The 27673-nt window shown below is 42.1% G+C and overlaps 1 long non-coding RNA gene across 1 annotated transcript; it reads right to left on the bottom strand.

Moving 5' to 3' along the window:
- Positions 1 to 947: 947 nt before the first annotated feature.
- Positions 948 to 27673, bottom strand: LOC113991129. The gene is made up of 6 exons (XR_003541859.2): positions 27492 to 27673; positions 26633 to 26770; positions 25382 to 25564; positions 2777 to 3042; positions 1818 to 1866; positions 948 to 1271 (listed from the first exon to the last, which is right to left on the bottom strand). It is a non-coding gene; the product is annotated as an uncharacterized LOC113991129 (long non-coding RNA).

Here is a 27673-nt window from a genome sequence, read left to right as displayed (position 1 = left end):
TGGCCTTTGTGGTGCTGGTAAATTTGCATCATAATATGGGTCTGCTTGAATACAAGCAAAGAAAAGCTGGAGTGTAAATTAATAGAAGAGCATAGGGACATAATTACAGGTCACACAGAACTCTGCCTGACAGAATTACAGAGCCCTTCCATTTGGAAAGTGTGTTCTCACCAGCAGGCAGAGTGACTTGCCATGAACAGTCCATTTCTGTTGCAGCCCTGGATGTACCTCGTGGTTCCCAGCCTTGCCCCCCTCCCACAATGAATTCTCTTACACACCTTTCCTTGGTGTGTTACTTGTTTTACTTAGATCTGGCTTAACTGTATTTTTTTTCCAGTTTCCTTCCTTTATCACTTGAATCAGGAATTTCCTAAGTGTCTGGCAAGTGTCTGCCTTGTAATGGATGCAACCACAAATAACACCTGACTGTTAAGTTTGAAAGCACTTTACAAGGCTGAAATTCAAAATGTAACCAAGTTACTCAACTTCAAAGCAGGGAAAAGAAACCAAAAGCTGCTGCTTGCAGAAGATCACTGATCAACCCACTGGCCAACAAACTTCCTCACCTCTCAAACTCTACAATGGCAAGTTTTCTGTGTGCATCAGCTGCTTCTACATATTTCCTGTGTTGCTGTCCCAAATGTGCTCCATACACAGAGGTGTAGAAGCAGACCACAGAACTCCAGGAATAGTTTTCAGGCTGATCAAGGCTCTCTTTGGACCCAATCTAATTCCTGTTTTGAATCCTTAGAGCCTACATTTTGCTTTGACAAATTACTGGTGTGATTGCCACTGTAATCATTACAATGACAAACTCAACACCAGCACTTGTGGAAGGAGAGGGAGGTGAGGAATCTTATCAGTCAGGAAACACGTGCCTGTGCCCCAAGTCACCCCATAATTGTTGTATGGCCATGATAAAATACTGAGTGTAAGCCTGTAAAAACTGCAGCATTTGTAGTTATTTTTATTTTGAAGCAGCTTCACCAGAATAGGATTTTTCTTTCACAGGTCGATTTTATAAACTTACAAGTTTAAACAAATTTGATGACCAGAACCTCATAGATCAAGTCTTTACATCCCTGTATTTTTTTCAGAAGTACAGCTGGAAGGCAGTTTTAAATATGTACAAACTACTTGGAAGTCCAAGGCAAACAGGAGGAAGGGCTAAGGCCCCAGCTGACACAACACAAAGGGTTCTGTTGTAACCTGTGTAAGTTGGTTTTAGGGCCGGTCTGGGCACATGATGACTTAGGATTTGGTAAACTTACCTGGAAAAAAAAAGGTTTGGTAATATTATGAAGGAGGCAGAAGCACTTAGTAGGCATTATTAACATTTGAGCACACAGTTGAGCAGGTGGATAAGCAGTTTGTGTGGCTGCATAATTGCTTGAAATCTCCAGCACAGCAGAAGTGCTGCTTTTCACTGAGGAACAGGTGATGCTGCACAATTCATGGAAGGCTTTCAACCACATTCCAAGAAGAAAATTAACCATCATTGGAAGAAAACTGTCAGCCAGTCCCCTCTCATCCAGCACTGCATTTGTCACAGCTCTGAGGATGTTCAATTCAAATGTGGAGTGATAAAAAGAAACTTGTTTTAACTGTCTGCTGTGATATGAGTGGCCATTTTGCTGCCATATGTTCCAATTACATTCAAGTGGCTCTGGTTAATTTTTCTTAGCTCTTATATTCTTTTCCAGACAAAAACTGATGGCTACTAACATTCACATTTGGCCTATTTTATTTTTGCTGGATCAGGAGACCCTTTTTCACCATGCAGACAAAAAACTTCAATCAAACTGGGTGCAACTCACCACCACTCATGGCCATAGTGCTGCTTCATCATACCCAGGCCACTTTTAGCTGTGAGACAAGAAGGGGAAAATATCATGCAAAGAGAAGCTTCCATCTCATGCTCAACAAATATTTCATATTATCTTTAATGTTAATGATCCTTCTATCCTGAAATTTTATAGGGAAAAAGATCAAATGTTTTATGCAATTCAGAACAAGGCAATTAGTTCAGAATAAAATTTTGATTTATGTACCCCTCCTCCCTGGAAGAGAAACCCAAAGCCTAGCAGCGACAGATTTAAACTGAAATAAATAAATACACTGTCTAGCAGGATTATTCCCAGCCAGTTAAAGGTCTTTTCCAGACGATGAACACTTTATTTAATAGCAACAATTTAACCGAAAGTTTATTAAAAATAATGAAAATTCAAGCTCCAGAATAGTTCTTTTAAATATAAGCCAGCAACTTATGCCAAGAAAAATAAGGAGCTTCCGTCTGGCATTCCCGAGCACTTCAGTCAGGTTAAGGAGTTTCAAACAGGAAAGTGCTACAGAAGCTCTGTCCTACCAGTATGCCTTCAGAGCCTAGTCCAGCTGGGAGCTGAGTCAATGATCTTTCCTTCAGTAAGAGTAGAAGGCCCCAAAATATCATGGCAATGTGCTAATTTTGCTGTTTCAAGGGTTCTTGCAGGAGTGAAGTCAGGGGTAAAAAATGTAACAGTCATCGATCCTAAGGGAGTGAGTCAGGGCAGCAGAGCTGTTCTGTGCCAAGTGAAGGGCAAAGTAGAGTTTCCTCTTTGTTACTACCCCAGGACTTGCCCAGGCCAGCATTTCCTAATTATCTTGCTCAACCCCCTCTCCCTCCACAAATGAATTGTGCCGTTCGGCTCCTGTCCCTACCAGCCCCAAAAGCAGGAACCAGGCAGGCAAAGTGTGCTGCTTCCAACCCTAGAGCTGCTCCCATGCCCTTTCCAAGTACCTCTTGTGCCATTTCCAGAGAGGTGTGCCTGCTTCCCACTTTGGGGAACATTGGAGAGAACATTCTTTGCCTCCTGAGTTCACACAACTCATTCCCCCAGGATTCTTAGTGCAGGTTTGGATGGAGCAGGGTCACTTCTTTGGAGAAGTGACTCAAGTCTGTTACTTAAGTCCCATTGCCAGATCAGTCAGAGATTCTGCCAGGCTCAATGAAGTCATCCTCCTCATCCTCTGCCTGTCCACAGTGCCCACACTTGGCCATGGAATCTGTCAGTGGAAGCAGGAAGATGGATGGTTACAGCCCAGGTGACACCTACTTTAAGTCTCACTGTGTTTACTGTGGTTCAAATGTCCATCGGTCTTTCTGCACAGCAAAACCAACAAAACCAGACTCAAAATCTACTCCAAGGTCACATCCTTCCTTATTTACCAAATCAGGCTGTCAAGTACAAAACTGAGATCAGTCAAGTCAGACCAAAAGCTGGGCTACACACTGCACCATTGCAGAGAGACTGCAGGAAAGAGGAAAGGACAAGGCACAAATTACAAATACACAACACTTTGTCTAAATGTGCTTCCAAACTGAGGCTTTTTTTCATCTCAGGGAACCTGCTGGGTCAGATGTGGCTCCCTGCACAGAGCAGTCCTCAGCATATTTCTGTTCCATATAACACTTCACTCTCTCAAAGCAAGGAGACTTTAATATCCTTATGGAAATGAGCTTCCCAGGTTTACCTTGCATTTCATCATGTACATGTCCTGAATCTGTTAGGCTTGTGCAAGGTCTCCAGAATTCTTGTATTAGAAGAGGTGCTGAACAGCCAGTCTTTATCTAATCTCACTAATGGTTTTGTAACCTCTGTTGCATTCCAAGTTGTCTCTTTTCTGAACTGAAGGCTTCTGGCCTAATCATCTCCTCCTCACACTGATCAGCCCTGTGATGCTCACAGAATTATTGCAAGGGTTGCATCTCCTCTCACAGACTTTCTCTGGATGAGTCAGCGATGCTATCCAAAAATTTATTATCTACAAATACACTGTTTGTGCTTTGCCTTGTAAAATTACAGGTGACTTGTACTTGAAAATGTCCTGCTCCTAGAAAGGTCATCTTCTGTAACTGAGATCATTTCATTGCAACCAAAAGTTATTTGGTTTTTAAATTAGTTTTACCACAGATCAATTGCAATGAACTCAACGTTTCCCTTTTTTAATATAAGAGTTGCCAAGAAGATGTCTCTAAAGAAAATGCAACTAAATGCAATTTTAAATAGAGTTTTGGTTCGGTGTCAGGAAGGAAGGAATATTTTATATGTTGCAGTGCTTGCCAGGTGAAAAATGTCTTGTGGTTAACTGAATGGAGGTGTCGAGTTAGATTTACCATTTTTTATGTAACAACACAGAACCGAATCCAGCAGTTTGTAAACAAACACAAAGTACTTACTTCCAAAAAAAGCAGGAGGGAAAATAAGATCATAACTGCTCTCTGGTATTCCTTATCAATACACACTAGAGAGAGAAAATCTGTTTATAAGGATTTGACAAGCCAGGGAGGGGGAGTGGGGAGGAGGGAGGGTGACACTGCCCTGTCATGCTTTTGTGGGTTCTTTGATGCACAGGTTGAGCTCACGTTGCATTCTTTAATGCAGCATCTGCCTGGGTATTTTTCCCTCTTCAGAACAGAAATGATTGGTGTGTCCTCCCTTTGAGATCTCTACATTGGCTCTGCCAGTTATTATAAGGGACAGATAATAGGACACGTGGAACAACATGATCCTTATGAGACAAAGCTAGAAAAGAAAAAATAATCAATAATACATATTTTAAAATGTCTGAACAAGTGTTATTATTCTGTGGCTTGCATTAAAGTACTTCCAGTGTTCAGCTTTACAGGCACACACAAGAAGGTGCCATCCCCACTGAAAACTGTGTTAAGACAATGTTAGTGGTCATGTGGTTCTGTAAATAGATCATGGAAGGCTTGAGCTTATTCACTCTTCTCAGAAAAGTTGGGAGATAGATGCATCTATGACTGATATTAAAATATATTTGAAGAATTTAATATTTAAACTGAAAATGTTACCAATTATGTGTACAAGTAAAAAGATCATGATTATTGTGATGATTATAACCATTGAGTCTGGGATTCTACTTGAGTTTCTGTTGCTGCCACAGTTTTCCTAAGGGGGAAAACCCCAAAACACACACATCCTAAGCTGTTTATAACCACTGACATTAACAGGGACCACTACCAGCTACTAAATTTCAGAGCTAGGAACTACCTCACTTTCCTCTTAGTAAAAATACATCCCGAGGTGGCCTCAAAGTGAGTTCTCCAGCTGCTCACCTGCTTATTACCTGGATGATATCCTTGTTTAGTCCTGATCCATCTACACCAAGCACTCAGTACCAGACAAGCTGCACGGGCACAGGGACACACACACATGAGTAAAGAAAAAGTTTGAGTGGTTCTCACAAATACCAAGGAAATATTGGATTAAAAAAGGTCTTTTTTTTCTGACTGCTCCTTACTTCAGTTTTTCTGCATCCCTATTCCACTAACCTATGTAAGGAGAAAAGGCAAACCTCACGTTTCCAGGCTTGCTTCAATTCATCTTACAGGTAAGAAAAGCCACGTTACACATTTCAGACCATCAAGGAACTCTCTCTGTGCACGAGAGAACACATTTTTTCCCTTCTTGTAACCAATTACTGCAAAATTTGGAAAGTATCAGATACCTACCCAAGGATGTCTACATAAGAGGAGCAGGGTAAAGCACTGAGCCCTCCAGAACATCAGAAAGCCTCACACAGAGGTTTGTTGTTTCCCCTTTTTGTTCAGAGAGGAGAAGTGAGTCAGGCACACTAGAATCTGGGTTGCCTTTGGATCTCAGACATGTACTACTTAATTATCATTAAAATCATACAAGCATGAGAGAAGCAATGAGCATGCATGGATTATTTCTTTGCTAAAACTTACATGAGGAAAGCTGCTCCTAAAAGGCTCAGAAAAGAGAAGGCAAAGATTTACTCTACCTTTGCCACTCAAACAGTGCAAGTGTTGCTGTCTGAGCTGATCCTTTCATAGGCCAGTATCCAGTGTATCAAGGCAAAATTCTGTTAATTACAAAAAAATGAACTGGACAGTCCCAAAATCAGAATATTTGCTTTTTATTACTGACTTATTACCTGTTGATTATTTTGGGTTTCATTTGAGGAGGAAGCTTAGGAGGAGACTTCCCCCCTGCAGGGGTCTATAGGTTTTGAGGGAAAACTGCCAGGCTCCCAAGTGTGTGCCACTGTAGGGGCACAAATCAGCCTTTAAAAATTCAAGCAAGCCTTCTCACTAGTGATCAGAAGGTGTTCTTCCCATCTCTATTTTCTGGAAATCATTTCTTGTATTCATGTTACCCCATTTGCTTTAGCATCCTCCTGCTCCAGCTTTCTCCTTTCCTTTCTGTCCCCAGAGATCCCCTGTTTCTCCCCTTTCCTTCACAGTGTCTTGTTCTCTTTACAGCTCCTACACACCAAAACTTACTCTGAGTAAGAGAAGGTGATCAGCAAAACAAGGAACTGCTTCCCTTTCCCACTGTCTGGATACGATGATAATAATCACAAGATCAAGAACACCAGAAATATGTTATTGGTCAGAGTGGTCCTTCCAGCTCAGGCTTTGACTCCAAGAGGAAAGCACACACCTGTCTGCTTCCTACTGCTTGTCCCCCTCATATTCCCCCAACATCTACATTGTTATGCCAACTGCTCCCATTGGTTTATGGATCTGTCATCACAAATTTGTCTAATCCCTGATTAGACCAACTGATGCAATCTGTCCCCACACTCTCTTACTGGGGCAAGGAAGAGTCTGTGTGTAAAGTACTTTCTTTAAACTAGTTTAAATTTAAGCCCCCTCTTTCTTCTGCTGTTTTGTGGTTTAACACACACCAGATATTTCATACAGGAAGCACCGGAAGCATTTAACAATTGTCAAAAATATGGAGCTATTCTCATTTTCCCACAGTCCCTTAGGACAAAAAAAGCTTTAGCACTGTCTTGCAGGGCAAGGCAGGTCTACACTGGTGCTACAAGAGCCTTACACCAACACTTTGGAGCTCGTTCAGCTCTGACTGAACGAGGCAAAGGCAGCAGGAGCTGTGTCTGTGCTTGTCAGGACTGAGGCTGTCCCTGTATTCCTACAGCTCTCCATCTTCTGCTTTTAGCCCTCCAAAATTCACTGGGTTTTTGGCAGGGACCAGGAGGTGAGACCTTGTCACTGGGTCTATCAGCCACGGCTTTGGAAACAAACACCAGTGCAGAGCATTAGTTGCTCAAAGAATATACAACTAACTTCTGCCAGATATTTTTTCCCCTCTTTTTAAAAATAAATCCATACTTACACTACATTCCCAGCCCCTCAGGTTCTACTTCAACATGTTTTACATCGCTCCCATATTCAGGAAATATAAAAAAGTAAGAGCTTAATTGTGAAGTACTATAACAGGAAAGGAAAGAAGAGTTGGAGATCTACATTTAACCACTTTCACTGGCTCAGAAAAACTGCTGAGCCAACAATATGCTCCTCTGAAAATCTTCTGAGCCAACACTATGCTCCTCTGAAAATCTTCTTTAAACCAAAATCCTTGCACAACTGAGTTTCTTCACTTATAATAGATTAGCAAATCTGTATTTATATTAGTTGATGATGGCCTATCTGTTAATACTAGTTAGAATTACGGAAGAAGTCAACTCAAATCACTTTTTGGAGTAATCTCTGTTTATCTCCAAACTACTTCTCTGCTTTGCCTTCATAAATGAAGTGGCCAAACCCCAGACAAGCTAAAGGTTTCACCCATCAAAATATAACCTCTCCAAAACATACCTTAAATGCACAAGTTTACACTGTCTGGGGAAGAGGAGGAGAGAGTGGAGCAGGAGCTGTTACAAGCACTTCCCCAGTTGTAGGTCTGCAGGATGCCCAGTGCTGATGCAGAGAAGAGGAGCAGTGGGACACTGATGGCAGCGTCTGCCTGGTGCAGGATTTGTCCCTCTGCAAACACAGCAGCCACACACAGCACATCCTTGCCTCCTCACAGCAGTGACTGCCTGTGTTATAACTCACTTTCAGGCCAGAATCAATTCTTACTTGGGGAAACAACATCTCTGTAACACAAACTAAAGACCAACACAGCCTCTAATTTTAGACAATGGCTTGCATGGGATCTGCACACGCTTCTGAGAGGTGACCTGCTTTTTATTCACTGCATCAGTGTTTCCCGATCTGCTGGATGTTATTTTGAAGAGTTTGAAGAGACACTAAACCGAGCTGGGAGAACACAGACGGCAGCGAGGCACTAGGACCCAGCAGAGCTGAGGAGTGGGAAGGGGGGCGGTTTTCTCACCCAAAACCTGCAATTCTGTCCCCACCCCCTGCTGACCCACATCCTTCAGCCTTCACTTCTGGGGAAAAGGGGGAAAATATCAACACTACTTTAACTTATGTTAAAATATAACTTTAACTGAATCTAGTTAAACAGTTAAGTTTGAATGGAAAAAAAAAAAAAACAACAGCTGGCTTCTGATCAGAAGGAGGAGTTTGGCTTTCAGCGATTTTTGAGTCAGAAGTAAATACAGGCTGTAGTGAAGCTTCCTGCCCGAGCTGGGGTGCCTCAGAGGTTCCCTCAGCACCCCAGGGTGGCTCCCAGCACCCTCTTCAGCAGCCAGCACCCTTCATTTCCATGTCCAGGGTGGGAACACAGCCACAGAGAGCCAGCTGTGCCCCCCAGGGGTCCTCCCGCTGCCGCAGGCAGAGTCACATTTTTAAGTCATTCCGGTTTTGGTCACTAATTTCACTTGTGTAAATTGTGAGTGGATTGTCTGTGCTGTAAAAGGTGGCCAGGGGAGCCCACGTAGAGGGTCCCCAAGTTTGCTAAAGCCACGTTCCCAGGATGTCATTTTGTGAGATATGTAATGACCACACTTTGAAGAGTCCCTTCAGTACACGAGGTCCCCAAGGGCCTCTGCATTACAGATTCATAGACTCACTGGGGGAGGAAAAGACCTCTGAGGTCATCGAGTCCAACCATTTAACCCCTGCAGACACGAACCCAAGGAACTTCAGTTGCAGAAGTCGGGTCCTGAGCCTTGACACTGGGAGGAGCAGCACCAGGGCTGAGCAAAGGCTGCTCTTGCTGAGTTAAAATCCTCCCGTAGGGATTCCTGCCGAGATGCCCATTTGTCCCACACACAGAATGCCAGAAGAGCTCAGTGCTATACACCAGTTAACCTCCTGACTCGCTGCCTCTGCCCTCACACCCGTATGACCAGACTTGTTAATGTTTGGAGGGTGCTTTTTCTATGAATAACTGCTATTACTGCTGACCAGTGTTACCCTTTGGACACCTTCCTTCGCAGTCTGTAACCTCCGTGTTTTCCACTTTGACATCTTCATTCCTTTTCCCTTTTTGATTTTTCAGCCCCTCCACTGGGTTGTTCTTTTGGTTTTGGTTTCTTTTCTTTTTTTTTTCCTCCTGTGATTTTATGAGGAAATGACAGCCAACACATGAGAGGTTTACAGTAGAAATGGCTTAACAACCTTAATCTGATTTGGTTTTTTTTCTGATTTTAGTGGAAAAAAAGGCAAGGCAGGACAGAGATCCAGGAAGCCACAGGGAGGAGGATGCTCATCAGCTGAGACACAACAGAGGAGGGTTATACTTACTCAGACCTGAGCTTTAACTTCCTGAAGTACTGGGAAGTGCTCTCCAGCACTAACTTTCTATTGCCTGTTTATTGCTGAATCAGACTCCCATTGTGTCCTAGATTACTTCAATTTCCCCATTATTCAATAATCCACAGTTCCTCTCTTCGCATTAGCCTGGATTCTACTTCAAAAAAATCCCTGTGGATATCAGAAAAAAAATTTGCCTGGAAAAAAGTATTAAAATTTAGGTTGGGCAAATGTTTGAATGCTTCAGGAAACATTTTCTTTCTGGTGAAAGGAAAAATAAAAAGCACACAAAGAAAAAGGTTTTCTGCTTGCTTCTCTGGCTTAAGGTTAATTTTCTATTTCTCCCAGATTTCCAAGATTCCAATAGCCCTGAAGGGTTCAGCAGTACAGCTCTGTCCAGCTCTGTCTTACCCACACAGAAAGGCCACTGTGGCCTTCCAGTACCTGAAGGGAGCCAAGAAGAAAGATGAAGGGAGACTATTTATAAGGGTGACCAGACAAGGGGGAATGGCTTCAAGCTGAAAGAGAGTAGGGTTAGATATTAGGAAGAAATTCTTCCCTGTGAGGGTGAGGAGACCCTGGCACAGGTTGCCCAGAGAAGCTGTGGCTGCCCCATCCCTGGAAATGTTCAAGGCCAGGTTGGACGGGGCTTGGAGCAACCTGGTCCTGTGGAAGGTGTCCCTGCCCATGGCAGGGGGTGGAACAAGATGATCTTTAAGGTTCCTTCCAAGCCAGGCCGTTCTAGGATTCCATGACTCTGTGCTGGCTGTGAAGAGATCCTTCATGCCCGTGAATCCCTCCACGCTCACACAGCACAACCCACAGCCAGGTTGTGTTCAAGAACACCACAGAGAGAAGCAGCCCTTCTTTAGCACAGTGTTTGCACAGCAAGGGGATATTTTTACAGGCCTCAGAGCTGCTGCACATCTGTCACCCCTGTGGTGTCCCTGACGTGGAGCCCGGTGCTCCCGGATGGAATTGCTGCACGTGTGACACTCCTGCTCCAGGATGGGCAGCACAGCCAGCTCCTTCCAGAGCCACCACCCTGCTGCTCACTCCTCACACAGCTCTTCTGTTCACCCTCCTACAAATTCTGGGCTGCAGTAGAAAAGGGCTGTGTTTAGAAAGCATCAAAAGAAAGATTTTGCCACTGACAGCGCAAACGATTCGGTAACAAATGGCTTCAAATTCAGTGTGTTGTAAGAAATCAGAATCCCATATTCTCAGGTGTTCTGGACTGGACAGCAAAGCTCAAGCATTCCCTCTCATCTAGACCACATTCAAAGACTGACAGACAGCTGTTTCCATGTCTGCAGCTTGTTTTCATACATTCTGTCCACAGTAGGAGTCACAAAAATCTCACTTGGACGTTTGTCTCTCTTCACTAAGGAGATGTGTCTGAACATGGCCCCAGGAACCTTGAAGCAATGAATATTTTACAGTCACATTTTAAGGACTTGCACATAAATAAGAGGCATGCCTAACTGATATTTACCTACAGCTGCTGCCATAATAGGAAACCAAATTAATTAAAAACATCAGCAACTACAGCTGACAGGGGAAGGGAACAGATAAATACAAAATGCACCCAACTGTTACTTTCACTGTGACAGAGAAGCACTAGTTTTGCAGAGCTGGCAGCTCCACATTTTCATGTGAATTAACTTACCCATCACTAAAAATAAAATTAATTTACTACATTGTGCACTACTTGGCTGTTGGGTCACACTGATCAAAACCCAAACCAAAACCCTGTTACAGTTCAAATCAGGATGGCCCTGTAGCTCACTGGCAGAGGAATGAAGGCCATTATTCCAATTTGCTTAGAAACTGGAGTTACAATGTGAGACAACTTATATTACTAGTGTTGCTTCAGACTGTATTTGTGACCCTTAAACAGCTCACCATGGAGGAGGTTATTTCTGAGGAAGCAACACTTTCCCGAGCTGCAATCTCTGCATGATTATCTGTGAAATGCTTTTGTTTTCCTGATAGGTTTTGATTAAAGCTATGTTCACGGTACAATATTTTTTACTCGCATACACCATTCCAATGCACCTATTAAACAAGCTTGGAAAATGCCCTCAGAATCACAGAAAGAATTGCAATACAGTAATTTGTAACAGAGCTAAAAAAATTATCAGTTGACAAAAGAAGGGGAAAATAGGGAAAACTCTCAACTTCTCTGCCTCAGCCCCCACCCTCAGCTTTCCCCTGGAGAACCATGTCCAAGGTGTTTTCCCTCACTGACCACATGACAGACCTTGTTACTACAGACCTGCTTCCTAGAACAGCCACTATAAGTATGACATCACATTAATTAACCTTTCTTTTATTCCTCTGCAGGAGTGATATTACAGTGGAAAGTCCAGATAACATGCTCATTAACTTTTCCATTCTTTGAACCAGTAAGCTGACAAATTCAAGCAAAAGTATTTGAAATAAGCTTAATTTGTCTCATTTTTTACTTGGTTATCTGCTCAGCCTAAGAGACAACTTGTTTCTGATGCATGAAGCAGCAATTCCATACCAAGTACTAACCTGAAATGTTCTGTTCTGTACCTATTTCACCCTAAAGTGGCTCATTCAATCAAGGGAGGCTTTTAAGCAGATATTGGAGCTGCAGCCATGACTAAGTGACAATAATGAGACCAGACAGCTTAAAACCTTGATATTGTTTCTGCTTCATACCCAAGCTGACACCCCACTGAGATCCTTCCACATTTGCCTCCCTTTATGACACTGCAAAAGGCACAGCTCATCACAAACAACAACATTAATGAGATTTCTATTGGGATTGCAATACATTTTTCTATTGGGACCATTTGGACACTACTATTTGCCTAATTATTCCTCTCCTAATTAATTCTACTGGCAGTTGCAGATCTTCAGTTGCATAAATACTCTCCTGTGTTTGCTCAATTAAGTGGAAAGATTCCTGTAACCTAACATGTTAACATTAGGATAAAAACAGCTGCATAACCTCCACCCAATACAGAAAATCCTGGAACTCTCTAAAGGAAAAGCCTTTCAAAGCTCCTTAGACCTCTATTTTTTCCCCAGTTGTTCATTTTAATTTTCAAAAGTATATTACAAATATTTTTTCCATCTTTCAGAGCTGGTGAATGTACCAGATTACCATTGAGTACAAAACAGCATTTCTTTGGATAATTACATGCCAAGGAGCTTTACTACAACTTTACTACACTGAATGATACCACTGAAGTCTTTAAAGGTTTAGGGAACAGAAGAGCTCAGGACTCTGCTGCATCATCCAGGACCCCCACACACAGCTGTGGATGACAACAAAAGTCCTGATGTGTCAGGGGATGGCTTTTGTCTTCCTGGTTCCATTCCAGTGGAGGGAGAGAGAACTCATTTACCCAAGTCTTTGGAGGAGCCTTCAGCACTGCCAGTGCCAACCTTGGCTCAGGAAGTCTGGCCAAAATCCACTTCTAGGAGACTCAAAGAAAAATGGATTTCTCCCATCAGGAAAAAGAGTGTCACTGTGCAGAAGGACAGAACTCTGTCCAAGTGCCCTCACAGCCCACGTCAGTGTTACCTCACTGTTCCAGCTTCTGTGCTGAGAGGCCATTTCCTATCCCAAGCATTCCTCCCTGGATCACCCCTTGCACCCAAGAGATGAGTTTCAAGGTGCTTCAGACTTGCACCTTTGTTTAACAATAATAAACAAAGCGGATGAACACCTTCAGTCACTCCACGTCACCAGTTCCATACTCCCCAATGTGTGCACAGCAGCCTGTTTGCTTTGATTTATGACTAGGAATTTACCTTAAAAAATTCCCTTTTGAGGCATCAGTGATATGCCAGCTTTCATGAAATGACAATCCCAAATTTTGGGACGTATTTAGGACTAGTAGCTCCTTGACATTCCGTCCTGGGTTACACGGAGTGTCTCAGGAGGCCAGGTGGTGGCTGTAATTCAGTCATATCATGGATTTGATATCTAAATGTTCTCATCAAGAAAGTCTGCCACTTCAGCAAGGTAAAAGTAGGACAAGTGTTTTAACTCCATTGCATTTTGACAGTTTCCATGATTACTGCACTTTTAAAACCAACACCTTATGGCCCATGTCCAGTCTGCTCACAATGTCCCTGTTGGCTCTCCCTTATCACAGATTATTTAAGTTTCCAGTTGGAAACAATCAGCTTGGAAAGAGTTGGTTAAGTGCTTTAATGAGGTGCTGGCTCACAGCCCCGATTTTAATACTCAAAAGGAATAACAGTTGATAACTCCCAGCCTCCAAGGCTACATGACACACATTACTTTTTAAGACCATAAACGGGATTATTTTGTGTTACAAAACAGAATTAAACTTTTCACTGTCTAGGACTGTAAAATTATTTCAATATGGATTAGCTCTAGGTTTTCCAAACATTATCAACTTTATCAGTGCTATTCAGTGCAAGAACTTCCAGCTGTGTCAGTTAAGACTGCAATTAAGAAAAAATCGTGCCAATTAACCAAAGAGCCTCACAAGATAAATATAACACTAACTTTTTTCTGAAGGACACATCCCACTTAGTACAAAACTCCCATTCAGCAATGAGGTGCTTCCTATTGCTTGGCATTCCTGCTTATTTGGAGTTGTACAAACAGAACTGCCCTGCAGGTTAGGCATGGATTTGACATTAGTAAAAAACATATATTAAACCTCAACTATGGATGCAGCTAATTATACACACAATCAAAAAAAAAAAAAAAAGAAACGTTTGAATTTTTATCTCAACAGTTATGAAGCAGGAGAAAATCTTGACAGGAAAAGTATCCATAATGATCAGATCCTTACAACCAGATGGCTTCCTCTTGCAGTGAAAATAAATGGTTCAGAATGTCCTTTGGCCTGTCTTCACCACAAAGATGTAATCTTGGTTCCTAAATCCGGATGTAGACACTTCTTTCCCCCAAGCCTAATTTAATCCCTGGTATTTCGGACACCGAAAGAATTCTCTGCAGGGCTTTTCCACACCTATTAACTTCTCCAACCATATTTTTCCGTTCCTCATGTTTCGAGCACAGCCCTTTTCAAACACAATGCAGAGCACAGGCCTGCTGCCCTGCTGCAGGCCAGCTCTGGCCTCCCTCCCAGAACACACCCTCTGGAACCTCTCCCCTGCACCCAGATCAGCACACGATCCTCCAAACACATTTCAGCAGGAAGGACAAACCCCAACCCCAGCTATGAATTTTGAAATAGAGGGCTTCTTGCAGATCCAACCATCTTGCCCGTATTCCACAGGCTGTGCTTTCCTCTGACAGCCTATGGAGATGGGGGTTTTACTCCCTTTTTTTACCAGCCTGATCTGTGTTCCTGAGATAGTCTGACTGGTATAAATCTAATTAAACTCTGAGCTCAACACGGATTTGATCTCAACTATTACTTAACTTCTAAGTATGACAGAGGTCATGGGTTGGAAGGGACCTTAAAGATCATCTTGTTCCACCCCCTGCCATGGGCAGGGACACCTTCCACTGTCCCAGGTTGCTCCAAGCCCTGTCCAACCTGGCCTTGGACACTCCCAGGGATGGGGCAGCCACAGCTTCTCTGGGCAACCTGTGCCAGGGCCTCCCCACCCTCACAGGGAAGAATTTCTTCCTAATATCTAACCCCACTCTCTTCCAGTTTGAAACCATTCTCTTGTCCTGTCACCCCAGGCTCTTGTAAATAGTCTCCCTCCATCTCTCATGTAGCTCCCTTCAGATACTGGAAGGCCACAATTAGGTGACCCCAAAGCTTCCCTTCTCCAGGCTGAAGTACACTGATTTTGTTTCAGACTTTAAGCTAAAGGTGGGGAGACACTAGAATGTTTTTCTAATGATATCAGCTGATTTTTTTTAAAAGACATAACTCTATTTTTAGAAAATAGTGTGTCTCTCCAATACATGCATTGCACATGCATTCAGTGAGTAAATAAGTACCTGAACTTGCTTCATTCATTTCTGAGGCAGAAGAGGCAAGAATCTTCTGCTGTGCTGTAAAACCTGAACCTGAAAACTGCAATTTTGGTGCAGTTCTCCTTCCTTAAAGACAAAAGAAGAAAGAAGAAAAATCATTCACCTGGTGATGAGCAGGAAAGACCAGCAATTGGTGCTGGGCCAAAGCCAGTATAAAACACTCAGATGTAGATCATCTTCCTGAATTGCAGCTCCTGCTGTCCCACTGGGCAAAATGAAAATCTACATGTTCCCAGAAGTGCACAAAACCCAAAATATGTCCTGTCCCAGTCCCTCACCTCCAATTAACAGAGCCCAGTCAGTGGTTAAAACAACGATGGGTAGGGTAGCAGCACTGCTGTAAAACAAGCTTTAGTGAGGTATAAAGGCCTGGTAATAAATTTGCTGTAAAACAAGATGTAAGAATAGCCCTTGTCCTAAAAACACTGGAGCAAGTAGATCTGTATCTTTTACAAAGTTAGGCTGAATTAGAGGCTGAATTAACCACGTGCACTTGCCACCTCCACTGCAGGGGCAGCAGACAAGCACTGCCTGATCATTCAAAGGTTCAGACAAGTTAGCTCAGATCACCAATTTAAATCACAAAGCTTATCTAATTTTGCCCCAAGCAGGGTACAGGACACTCACACTCACTTCATCCCTCTGGCTGCCTTGCAAGAGGCAGCAGTTACCAGTGGGGACAGGAGTAGGAGAAGCTGCAAGTCAGGGGGAGACAAACATCCAATTGCAGTTTATTGTACCAAATGAACATTTCCATAGCAACCACTGACTCAATCGGCCCGATTTTCAGGGTAAAGTTTTACTTAATTAAGAAAGGAAGCATAAAATCTTAATTTGAGCCTGTTACAAAAGGTAAGTACTTTGCCTGTTTCAACAAACTGATAGGCCATAAATGAAATGAAGAATGCTAAGCAGATTAAAGTGTTGGATTTTGTGCATTTCTGTTGATATTTTGGGGCTATCCATTCACTCGTTTCTGCGGGTAAGAAATGAAGATGAATTCCATCCTGATCACTTCAAATACCTCTGCACTCCAAAATAAAATAAAAAGTTGAATTTTAACTAAAAAGAGTAATAATAATGCAAAAGTAACAATGAATTATCTTTTAAAAAAAACCCAGACCTGATGAATTTTGTAAGCATTTGTTCTCTCTAATGTTTCAAGGTTTGTTATTATCATGCATCAGGAATGACCTTGCTCCATAAGGTTACAAGATACTGGGGGTTGGACAAGATGATTTCCAGAGGCCCCTTCCAACCATTTTCTCAACAGCTAAAGGACAGATTCACTGGTTTCTTTTTTGTCCAACTGTTTGTTAATTAAAATACATACTAATAATAACATATAAACCAAACTTCTATCGTCACATACTTCAGTAATCACCATTAAAACAAGTAATTTACACATTTAACTTTTAAACACTGCAGGGTCATAGGATTTAATGGCGACCCAAGTACTACAAGGATGTATATTCAAAGAACTATAAATGATGAGAGCAAAGCAAACTGTACAGGTCAGAAACCACCACTAGCAACTGTTAGGTATTTAATTTTTGGTATCTCACCTTTTATCAGCAGCACAAAAGCCAACATTTCAACAAATACTGTATTTTACTGTCTGAAATACAGCTTTAGAAACTATTTCGGGGGAATGATGGTGGCTGTTTGCTGTGTTCAGAGAGCCACATCTAGAACAACTGGTATTCCACAGAATCCTTGAAAGCATCTGGAATAAGTGGTTAATGAACACTTCAGCTGAAGGCTTTATAGGACATTTTAAAGCTTGTACAGTACAATTTGCACTTTCTGATATAATAATAATAATAATAATAATAATAATAATAATAATAATAGTAATAAAAACAGAGGAATAAGATAGCAATCAGGGGCTTCAGATTGCCCAGGACGGATCAGATAATCCTAATAATTATTTTCTAGAACTAAACAATACAAAATGTTACTGATAGAAACGGGTCTTTTTTTTTTTTTTTCCTTAACAGTACATATTAGAAAAAAAAAATGGAAAAAAAAAGGAAAGGAAAGAAGAGAAACCAAGAAAGGCATCTGAGTACCAAAGTCTGCAAGAGACAGACACCTCATTTTTATTTGTATCCTTAAAATCTACTCCTGCTGCCAAGGCTGCCGTGTTGATCTGCCCTATTTCCAGCCCCGAGAAGGCAGAGCTGAGCCCAATCGCGGCCCTGCCAGGCCTGGAGATGAAGGCACTGCTCTGTTAGTGGCATTCCCATGCCTGAATCCTCAGCAAACACAGAAAATCACCAATGGCAACTAACCCTGAATAGACACAAAGCACATTTAAATGACCATTAACCACCCTCACACTCATCCTCAGGACACACCCCAGACAGTTTTGTGTCCACATTTTGACAGTTCTTCCCTTGAATGTTGTTTGGCTTGTTAAAGCTCAGCAGCCTAAAATAACAGTGCCCAGTGAAGTTATTAAACCCAAAAATAGCCCCGTGACAATTGTTTGATTTATTTCCCACTGTCATGTATCAAGACTTTTATCTTAGGTCAGAACAAAAGAATTCCAGACTCCTGCCTGTGTTAGATACAGAGAGATTTTTGAGATGACGTAAGGACAACAACAATTATGTGTTGGGAGGTTATTTATGAAGAGCAGGAAGTTCGGAGGAGGAGTGAGGGTGAAAGAAGTCAAATTGCTTTCCAAGAATAAGAAGAAAGACGTTTTTAAAGCCGCTAAACTTTGCCATTTTATCTTTGCTTCTCTCCCAAGACCAAAGGCAAAGATCCTGCATTTTGACTGTATCACAAAAAGGTTGTTTTTATGTCTAGAAAATTAAAATGTCATTATGCTCAAAATTATGAAAATACAAAATCTAAAATTAAAAAAAAAAAAAAAAGCAAACCAAAACAAAAAACCACAAACCCGAAACAACCCAAGTATCTGTCAATTCAACTGCAAGATACATCAAAAGCTACCTGCCAGCATCAGTTGGTTGTTATCCCAGGATAGCAAGGCTCACAAACAAGCATGACATGCTTGAAAGGTTCCTTTAATAGATTCACCGCAGCGGAGAAGTTGAGCGGCACGTGAGCAAACACAGCCATCACCGTTTCAGAAATCAGATAAAGAAACCAACTCCTTCAAAGCTCTGTGCTACAACTGCAGTTAATTATCTACTAGAAGAAGAAAATAAAATAGACCTTTAAGGCAGCCCATCAAACCGACACTGGAGTTTTCAAGAATGAGTCATTTTACCTACTATATGGGACTGGGCTTAAGCAGATCCCCCCCCAGCACAAATAAAGAAGGGGCAAATCCACCCTGTCAGAGAGAGGAGCTGCTCTTTCCACTGCTGCCATACATAGCAGGTTCATCTTTGGCAGGCTGGGAGGTTGGAAATGATCATATATAAATTGTTGTTGTTACAGTTCTAACTCATTTAGGAGCTTTAGATATTGTTTCATTACAAGCTATTTTTATTACATCTCCTCTATAATATAAAAACTGTTGCCTTTAAAATCAAGATCAAAGCACTACTCCAATATAGAAGAAAGGGGGTTTTTTTAATTATCTATCTATTCCCCAGAGCTCAAATAAGGTTATGTAAACAGACATGCATTTGTTAGCATACAGAAACTAGGAAGTCTTTTGTCTCAGTTATTTTCTGATTTTATTTTGTAAAATGCTGACACATTTGGTAGGTACCAACAGGTTGAGTAATCTAAAAGTCAGCTCTCATTTCACTGGTTACCATTACCTTCATATAATGAAAACTGTCTTTTGTCAAAGATAAATGAGGCTATTCCATGTGACAACACATTTTGCCTCACTAAATCCAACAGCTGTAACCTCATAACAACAACAACAACAAAAAGTTAATTGACAAGTCAACCCCACAAATTTTTATTCATACTGAATTTAAAACAGTGACTGCACCACATAATCTTATTTCTTATGCTTTGCTCTCTCTCTTTAACAGTACAAAACACATATCATGCATACTTAGAATCTGGTATATTCCCAGTTAAAGTGTAGAACAGGGCAGCATCCAAGCATCAACAATTACCTGCACTGAGACATAAATGGATCATAATTTATCAGTCAGTTTGCTTATGCAAAGTAGCTATTACAAATCACACAAATGATAAGAGGAGTGTGTGCAGAAGGTATCTAGGAGATAAAAATCTACGTGGATGTAAGGCAGAAAACATGCTTTTAACCCAGAAAAAAAAATCAAACCCCACAGCTATCTTCAAGGAACTACAGCACGTCAGACTCAGCTTTGCTTTCGCTTAGATCATCTCTCTTGGAAGGGCTGTAGCTATTTTTTTTTCTTCCTATTTAAGCTTCTTCTAAAGCTGGGCTAGAAAAGACTGCACGTGTACATCTTTGACTGGAATTTCGTAGAGAAAACAACTTCATCTGAGAAGCTTGTGAGGAAGATGTTCAAATCAGTGGCTTGTGACTGCACTTCCTTACTTGTAACAGCACAGATGAGAGCCAAGATAAGAAATCTAAAAAGCTCTGATGTTTTATATCCCATTACTCAAAGTGCAATCCAAGCTAATAGCCCTCTGCTAGATGCTAAAATAAGATCTTGCACACTGGATGTCTGGTATGAGTGAGCATATTTGTGAAAACTGCCATAAAACAGGTACTGCATCAGGAGTGGTAAAAATTCCCCCCTGGAGAGAACCCAGCAGGGAGAAGATTGCAGACATTTGTATAAGGTTTTCAGGTACTGTGTGATAGGTGGGCACCGGCCCGAGGGCACAGCCCACACAGACATACACTTTGGAATGTCTAAGCATGTAAATTGGGGCTCTGGTTTGCTAAAGAACTGCTAAGTGTTCTGCAGTTTGCAGTGGGGAGTCAGCCTTCTCAGCCAACACTCAGAAATAACCCACCATTAGGCCTCTTATGATTTGGGGGTTTATTTTTGGGGGTTTGTTTTGGTTATAGGGAAATTCTAGCGGCAAGCACCTCACACGATTAGACCCTGCTAATTGTCTTATCACCGAATACAATTAAAATTTTATTCTACTCGGAGGAGGAAAAAATATTGGTGATTCAAGTTGTGACATTCTCTCTAAAGAGCCAGGATTTGAGTTCATGATTACAGAAAGATCTCCAGCTGAAGTAAGAATACTTCTTAAAATTTTCTTTCCATTTCAAGGAAAATAAACAATAAAAAATCCCCCACCAAAACAAGCCAAACCTGAAAGCCAGAAAGTCTCCTTTGAGCTTTGAAAGCCTGTAAGCCCATTGCATTAAGGTCTGATTAGTAGTTTCCTGTTACTTGGGTTTGTCAGTATTGAAGGGAAAGGTAAGACATCCTCATGGAAGGCAAAATTATTCTTAATTAGGATAATTAAAATGTGGCTTAATGAACCTCCTACAGGATACACTTATGGAACTATACAAAGATATAAAATCTTGACAATAGGTGAGGTTATATGATCTCCTAATTTTTATCTGACAACAAAATGGCATCCAGCAGGAACACATATTGCATCTAAGGCTGATGCTGAAACACAGTCAGGACATTTTTAGATGGTTAACAAATCTCTGCTGACCCAATTGCTGCAACTTGTCAACATTTATCTTGGCTCTGCAGTGGTAGAATTCACATCCTTTAATTGAAGTAAACAACTGAACTGTAAAAATTCATTAGAGTGATTCAAATACATATTAGAGGCAGAAATTAAATAATTAAAAATTAAACAGATTCTGTTGAACTATAAAGTATGCAACAGAAAGAAAGAGGTTTACAGGAACAAATGGGTTAAAAGTTTGATCTACCAAAGCTTGTATCAAAGATGTTGCACAATGGTTTGATTTACCAGTCCCCACTCTCTTCTGCTATTAACTGGTACCACTAATTGTTGATCTGTACCCCCGTGATGCCTGTAAGACCTCCCCAGTCCATGTCAGCTTTCCAATGCATCTGAGGCACTGCCGTTACCAGCTAGAACTGTCTCCCACTGACAGCCCAGAGCAGGATGCAAGGGAGATATCTGACCTTCCTGATCTCTTCTGTTGGAAAGAATTGGCATAGGTTGAGGCCCCAGACTTATCCCACCAGCTTTCAGAGCTTGGGAGACCATAGGCAAAGGACAGGATTAGTCACAACAGCAAGCAGGTCTGGATTGAATAGCATTTTTCTTTTACTGCGGAGCTGTCTAGTATCTCCTCACAAGAGCTGAAGGTAGAAACCAGGCAGGGAAATCACCAGCTCCACACATCTCATGAACTATGGTCTGTCTACAAACTGACACCTTAATTTTCAGAATTTTGGTTTGGTTGTTCACATAACAGTTACTTGCTTTCAATCATGAAAGCCACAGACTCAATGTCATATTTCTCCCCCAGCCCCAAATTACACTCAAGTTGCAAGTTTCTTGACAGAAATTCTACTCTCACCAAGAACAAACAGATAGAAGGAATGACTAATTGGTCAGTGATTTTTTTCTGCACATCCAACTACTTACTGCACTTCCTAAAATACCGAATGTCTTCAGTCGTGTACATGTCTGAGTAACACACATGGAAGTCCATGAAATGTACCCAGTTAGAGCAGACCTGAGCACCTACTACATCTACTAAAAAGAACTGTAATTAAAGGCTACTGAAATATTACAGCATTCCAAATTGATGCCAGGTTAAAAAGCTACTTTTAGAGGCTAGTTTCACTGTATGTTAGTGGAAATGTACCACAGCAGTTTTGTGTAAGTCCCTCATGTACAGCTGTCATTACGTGGCACACAAAAGTGGTGACTATTTCACATCAATGTCGCTTCTAATAAACAGGCTGCTGACAGGTTTATAGCACCTGCATCTGTAACAGCTTCCTTTCCAGCCCTGTTCTGTGGCCTTGTACCCTGTGCAGCTTGCATAGGTCACATGGGGCTGCAGGTCCCCACTTGATGACTTCCTTTAAAATGGATTATACTGTGCCCTTCCACAGGAGGCAAACCCTTTAAAAGTGCCCTTCAATGAGTGCTCAGCATTCAGCCCATTTCCTCGTTGGCCTTACTAGAACTGCAACACAAACACCACAGCCCTACAAAAAAGGATGATGTGGACATTCAGGTGGATAAAACCCCCACAAATATTCTACGCATGAAAGTGAAAGATAAGTTCAACATTTGCATATTTGTTTTTACAAAATCAGAAGAGCTAAGGACTAACTTTCAACTGATACTCCACTCTCTTAAGCAAAAAAAAAGTTACCAAGGGACAAATTTATTACTGACCATTAAAATGTGATTTAATCTGTGATTCTGTGTGAACAAAGTAAAGGTTTCACTTTTCTTCAGATAAGCACTGGAAGCACCACACATAATCTCTCAGTGAGGTTATTCTTTGGAAAGAGGACTGCTCGTTCCCCAAAGGTACCATGTTGTGTTGTGTGACCACAGTTCAGTGTCCTCACCTGCCTCCAAGCCTGGCAGAGGAGCAACAGGGCTCTGGCTAAGACAGCATTTGAAACACAAATGCAAACAAGACTGTAGGATATGAAATGCCATAAAGCTAAATACAGAGACTTTTTAGGAACAGCAGGTCAAGTTACCCAGCAGCACAAAGGGCCTCTGTGTTTGGGAACCTGTCTGGATAGAGATACCATGTGTGTCTTCCCTGCAGCTCAACTGCGGGTACAGTTCATGGGGCTCTGTTAGCAAAGCAGACACTGCCTGCCACCAGACTGTCATACAAGCCTGATAATTGGGCTGGAGATGGGAGGAGGAGTGAACAATTAACAACTTGCCTAGCAAATGAGAATTGAATTTAAACAAAAGATGGCTTTTCCTCTGTTCCAAAACACAGAGTAATAGACAGGAGATTCAGAGATCCCTTTCTTCTGTAATTCTATTACCCCGTGCTTCCAGCTGTTTCAGATACCTGGAGGACGGGACCAGAGTTGAGTTTCTCAGCTTTTCTGACTTGTATTAATTCTTAACCTCTCCCTGTTCCTTTCAGTGCCAGGCTACTTGGCAGTATGATCTGTCCAACCCCAGAATCCTCACTAATGCCAGCAGTTGTGATTCCACAGTCACAGCACGAGTGACTCTGTGATCCACACAGCAGCTCTCCAGTCTCCCTCCAGCGCTGTGCATCAAAATGGATGTTGACAAACTGCAGTAAATGTTAGTAAAATTTGTTCAGTGTCTCCTAAGTCCTCTTGAAAACTGTGTACACAGAAATTCAGACAGTTTACTCCACTGCACTGTAGAGCTGGCGCTGCAGAGTCGTTTGCAGAAAGGCAAACAAAACGCAGAACCTTTTCCTGGCAGATATAGGTCACAACTGAACCACTGAACTGAACATGTTTGATTTAACCAAGTTCTGCTGCACAAATGAAAGCTTCGGGACATCACCTTATGCCTGCGGGGGAGGAGGGGGGTGAGGAAAGACCGTATCAAAAATAAAAGCAGAGGAAGTGCCACAAATGCTTCCACTGCACCAAACCTCCCTGCGATTGGCCGGGGAGCTGTTGCTACACAAACTCTGCCTGCTCCTACCACACGTAGTAAGAAGCCCTGTTACAACAGGCCAACTCACAGCATGGAAAACTGTCCCAAAATAGGATCCCAAATGGCCATCCCCGCCTCAAGCTTAGAAGAACAGTAACAAGCTTGCTTGAGAACCTAAAACTCCCTGTGTGCAGGCAGAAAATTGTAGTCTACAGACATTTCATGCTAAGCCTAGCAAACTTCTGTTATAATAGTTCTCGTTTCCAAAGCAACAGAACATGGTTCAAATTCCTGCTGGGGTATTGTCCGATAAAAATCCTTTTAAACTGCGTTGTCATTGTGAGAAGGAAAGCTGGGAAACAAAGGTGAGGCAATTTCAAAAGGTACTAAAGTGAAAGCAGAAAGTAAATTAAACCCCCCTCCTAAAAAAACAAACCTAGCCTTGGGTTTATGACTAGAACACCATTACAGAGGTTTGTTTTGGTTTTTTAAATAAGGAAAAAATTGTTTTCCCTTTGTGACCTGCATATTAAAATCAGCACTGACAAAAGTGTACCTGAGGGTCTAAAAGTCTCACCTGTCCCAGCAGTAACTCTTTTCATTGGAAATCCAGGGTGTGCCCTAGCCCAGGGAGAAGTGATGCAAAAAAATGAGCTGCTTTAAGATATGAAATGGAAAAGCTAACATCCCACCTCTTCAGCCCCTATTCTAATGCAAAGCAATGTTGAATTTGGAGCAAACCCCAGAATAAAATAATAAAATTAACAACTGTAATGTCGTGAGAACTGATATGCTGGAGCAAGCCCTGAGAGGCCCCATGCAATTCAGTAATACCCTCTGATCATAAAAAGTGATGTTAAAGTGAATGATCCTAAGTAACAGGCCAAGCTACTGAGAAAATCTCTTATGTATAATTAAAAAGACTAAGTTAATAAGGATGTCTCATTAGTTCAGGTCTGTCAGTAAAACAATTGTTACAACTTTAGGTGTCAACTTCAAAACCAGTATTAATGTGAAAGTGTTCAGCAGAAAGTGGGCCTTAAACAGCCACCACTAAAACCTGATTAATTTGTGGTGAATGGGAAATTCCTTCTGCAATTACGAAAAGTAATTGGCCAAGAAGTCACAGGCCCTTCATCAGAGGAGTCGGTTACACATGGAAATGTGAAGACATGCATTTTTGGGGGGTTGCGACAATACACATTGGATGTATAAAATAAATAATTGCATGTACAAACATGTTACCAGTAAACTGAATTCTGGAGTTATGCCTAATGCAACCGAGCCAACAGAATTTTGTTTCCTTGGAAGTTGTGTTTGTACATGAAGCGTGGTTTGAAGCCCACCAAGGAAAAAAGAAAAGCAACCCAAATGAGAACATAGTGACCATCACAAAGAGCAAAGGACTGAGGCAACTACTGGTAACCCTTCCCCTTTCTTACCACACCCAGCAGACAGTCAGAGGCAGGAATGCTGGCACACACTCAATTGCTTCCCTGCTAACTTCAGTGGCCTTGGCAGCACAGACAGGCAATTGCAGCAAACTCTCTGATGACCTGAGAAATTCGTGCACTTCTGAAGACAGAATCCAGTTTTAAACGTGGAACTGGAGAGGCCAATGATACCTTATTTCAAATACAAATATATTAATGCATTAGGAAATTAAACAATAATGATGCTTCATTTTTGCTCAGCAATAACTTAAGTAAAATGTGAAAACATAACGTCTGTAAGACAACTGCAGCCTTCTTTCCTAGTGCAATCTGTAGCACTGACAGTTTTTTCAGACAGTAGGCTCTTCACCACCATCACAAGAAGTATGTGTGTGGTTTATATTTTTTTTTTAAGGCACTGCTCCACTCAAGTGTTTCAACACGTACCTGCCTTGGATGAAAACAAGTTTGCAAGTTATACAGAATAACCACTTCCCAGCTGAATTATGGAAACTGTTGGTGCCACACAAAATGAATTACCTTAAACCACTTTTGTGGTTAAGATTTACCATGTTACCTTGCATTGGACACAGAGGAACAACATGCTCACTACCATCTCTTCTGACCAGCATCTGTTCTTCCAAATGTAATACCATTACCAGAAGCAGCAGGATATCTTTATCTTTTCAAAGGTAACATACATATCTAGAGCTTGGACACAGGGCATCACTACCATTAAAGCACAGCTACTTAAGAGCTGTGCTCTATTAACCCACAGCTAAAGCATTTTACCTTTCTGTTTTCAAGGAAACACAACTATGTGCTGTTCATTCACTAGCTGCATTCAGCTACTGTGCTGAATACACAAAAATTTCAGTAACCCAGTAACATGGCCAAACCCTCAAGAATTAGTGTCCTAATGATTTGAATGGTGTTCTCACTCATCAGTCACATTAAAAAGTTACGTTCCTGTGCTAAGGCACAGTAAAATGACTGTAGCAGCCAGGCTAGGGCCAGATTTGACTGTTTCAAGTTTTAGAAACCTCTTGGGAAGCCTGGACACTTGTTGAGTTGGTGAACCCCTGAGTTTCTATTTGGGTACTGTTGTACTCAGTCCAGCTGGATTAAAGCTAACTGGAGATACGCCTTCTGAACATAGCAAAGACATAGCCTCAGGCTCCCCAGACCTTTAGGGAGGATGTCCTCACTCCCAAGCTGAACAAGCTATTTTTGGATTATACAAAATGGATGTCAACAGACCTGCTGTAATGAAATGCTGGTTAAAAACAGCACCTGTCTTCAGCAAAGAGATAGCTGGCGATGGCTTCCACAGATGTTCCTAAAATGCTGTCCTGCTCTAATCCTTTTTTTTCGAAGGTTCTTCATGCATCCAGCTGTCTGGGGAAGAGAAGGAGAGTGTGCACATGACAGAGTGACATTGGGTGGAGGTGGAGAAGAAAACAGTCTTACATAACAGAGAGCTGAGTTCTGCATCTGGAAGCAACTGTTCTCTCTTATTTCCATCCTTCTTTTTTCACTGTATTTCACACCTGCCTCCCCTCCCCTTACACTCCAGGGTCTGGAGGCACACACTGCACAGTGTCAGTGTAACACACAGCACAGTGCCAGTGTGAAACACAGCACAATGACAGTGGGACACACAGCACAGTGACAGTGGGACACACAACAGAGTGACAGTGTTAACATACAACTTAGTGACAGTGGGACACACAGCACAGTGACAGTGGGACACACAACAGAGTGACAGTGTTAACATACAACTTAGTGACAGTGGGACACACAGCACAGTGACAGTGTGGCAGAACTGGGACACACGGCAGGGCTGGCAGCGGAGGGATCCTCAGGGTCTATGTGTGCAGTGTCATATATCAGACAGCTGATATATGCCAACTGAGCTGCAGAAAAACACAGCTGTCAGAGTAAACAATTTAGTTCTTTATCCTGTGTGCATGCAGACCTCATAACTGCACAGTTTGTTGGAAAGGCAGACGCGCTGCCTTACCCACAAAGTGCAGTGAGCAGGGTGAAGCCGTGTAGGCCCGGCTGCCATGAACACAGAGCGTGAGACAGAAAAAATCAAAGCTCAATTAAGACAGACCTGGCAAAAGAGAAAAATACTCCACAAGGGAAGAACAAAGGGGGCGATATAAACGACCGCATTCACTATTCCCGCCCCCGGTTCCACCTCATCCTGCCCGGAACCCGGCAACACCGCCGTGCGCGGGCAGCGGGGGCCGCCCTGAGGGGAACCCGCCATGGCACCGCCGGGGCCGCCCCGCA

This window comes from Pipra filicauda, unplaced genomic scaffold, assembly GCF_003945595.2.
Source record: "Pipra filicauda isolate LSUMZ 115617 unplaced genomic scaffold, ASM394559v2 scaffold102_size2360937_pilon, whole genome shotgun sequence".
NCBI classification, from domain to species: domain Eukaryota; kingdom Metazoa; phylum Chordata; class Aves; order Passeriformes; family Pipridae; genus Pipra; species Pipra filicauda.
The sequence above is the reverse complement of the archived record's forward strand: the minus strand, read 5'-3'. Positions and strand labels throughout refer to the sequence as shown.